The sequence below is a fragment of the Piliocolobus tephrosceles genome, unplaced genomic scaffold (genome assembly GCF_002776525.5).
Source record: "Piliocolobus tephrosceles isolate RC106 unplaced genomic scaffold, ASM277652v3 unscaffolded_33620, whole genome shotgun sequence".
NCBI classification, from domain to species: Eukaryota; Metazoa; Chordata; class Mammalia; order Primates; family Cercopithecidae; genus Piliocolobus; species Piliocolobus tephrosceles.
Window position 1 is genome coordinate 2155 of NW_022317222.1, and position 1876 is coordinate 4030.

Here is a 1876-nt window from a genome sequence, read left to right on the forward strand (position 1 = left end):
AAAAAAAAAAAAAAAGAAAACGAATCACTACCTCACACCATGCTCAAGAACAAATCCCACACGGATCAAAGACAAACACATTAACATTCCCAGACCACTGGCTGACGCCCTGGTCCAAGCCTCATCTCTTGGCCTGGGCCTGGACAGCAGCTCTCAGCGGTCTCCCTGCAGTTAGAGCTTCCCCACCTCTAATGACAGTGTCTCACATGTGTCCAGTGTTCTACATTTTTGAACAATCACAAAATAGCACAGGCCATGAGCACCTGAAGCGACAGCAGTCTGCGAGGCCACTCAACACACATGACCTCACTTAGTCTCGACAACAACCCTTCAAAGGCAGGCCCAGGGCGTGGCTCCCCTAGTCAAGCTGCTTAGAAACCAGCTAAATGAATGAAAGCATTTTTTTTTTTTTTTTACATTCTCTATGATTCCATTTATTTAACAAAGGCAAAACAATAGGGACAGAAAACAGATCGGTACTTGCTTGCCAGGGTATAGGGGTTAGGAAAAAGGTTGACCACAAAGAAGCAAGGGGGAATTTTGGAGACTGATGGAATTATTCTGTATCTCTATGGTGGTGGTGGTTACAATGAAAGCACTTTCTTTCTGCACTTGAGACAACTAAGGCTCAGAGAGGGTAAGCACCTTGCCCAAGGTCACACAGCCCCTCAGTGGCAGAGATGGCCAAGTTTCTATTAATACAAGTGCTCCAGTGACACACTTCCAGGCTTCCGGATGGGACACTGTATTTTGAGAACTTTGGCATCCTGCCCCTCCCCTCTTCACAGCCTCTATCAGGAATCCCGCTCTCAACAGATGCACCGAGCTGACTTCCAGCTTTTCCCTGTGCAGCGGCCAGTGCCTGGAATGTCTCCCTCTCTCCTCACCTCCACTGACTCTATTTAATGCCACTGAAGTGCACATTTACAAACAGTTGACAATTATTATGTATTATGTTATCTATGTAATTTTTTTTTTTTTTTGAGATGGAGTCTCACTCTTGCCGCCCAGACTGCAGTGCAGTGGTGCGATCTCGGCTCACTGCAATCTCTGTCTCCCATTCAACCGATTCTCCTGCCTCAGCCTCCTGAGTAGCTAGGATTACAGTCGTGTGCCACCACGCCTAGCTAATTTTTTTTTTTTTTGTATTTTTCGTAGAGAAGGGGTTTCACCATGTTGGCCAGGCTAGTCGCAAACTCCTGACCTCAGGTGATCCAGCTGCCTCAGCCTCCCAAAGTGAGCCACCATGCCCAGCGTGTAATTTTCAAAAACAATAAAGATGCTAATAAGCAAACCGTGGCGGGGGGGGACGCAGAGGCAGCGGTACTCACCCAGGATAGCCTCTGGTCTCTGTTCAGAACCAGACCTGGAGGCAGAAGCACAAAGACAGTGGCGTCAATGCTGTCCGTCAGGGTCAGGGGACACTCCGTGACTTTGCTGGAACCCCCCAGGCCTTTCCAGCCAGCGCCCATGTCTCCCACCTGCCCCCGACGTCCTCAGCTGCCCAGGACTCCCCGTCCTGGGGTCCAGCTGGACCAGGGCTCAACCATGGCCACCTGACCACGGACCTGTCAGCCCACACGGGCCCTCACCGGCCACCCCAAAGGGCCGGTGCAAAATGAGGGCAGGGGCTGGGCGCGGTGGCTCAAGCCTGTAATCCCAGCACTTTGGGAGGCCGAGACGGGCGGATCATGAGGTCAGGAGATCGAGACCATCCTGGCTAACACGGTGAAACCCCGTCTCTACTAAAAATACAAAAAACTAGCCGGGCGAGGTGGCGGGCGCCTATAGTCCCAGCTACTCCGGAGGCTGAGGCAGGAGAATGGCGTGAACCCGGGAGGCGGAGCTTGCAGTGAGCTGAGATCCGGCCACTGCA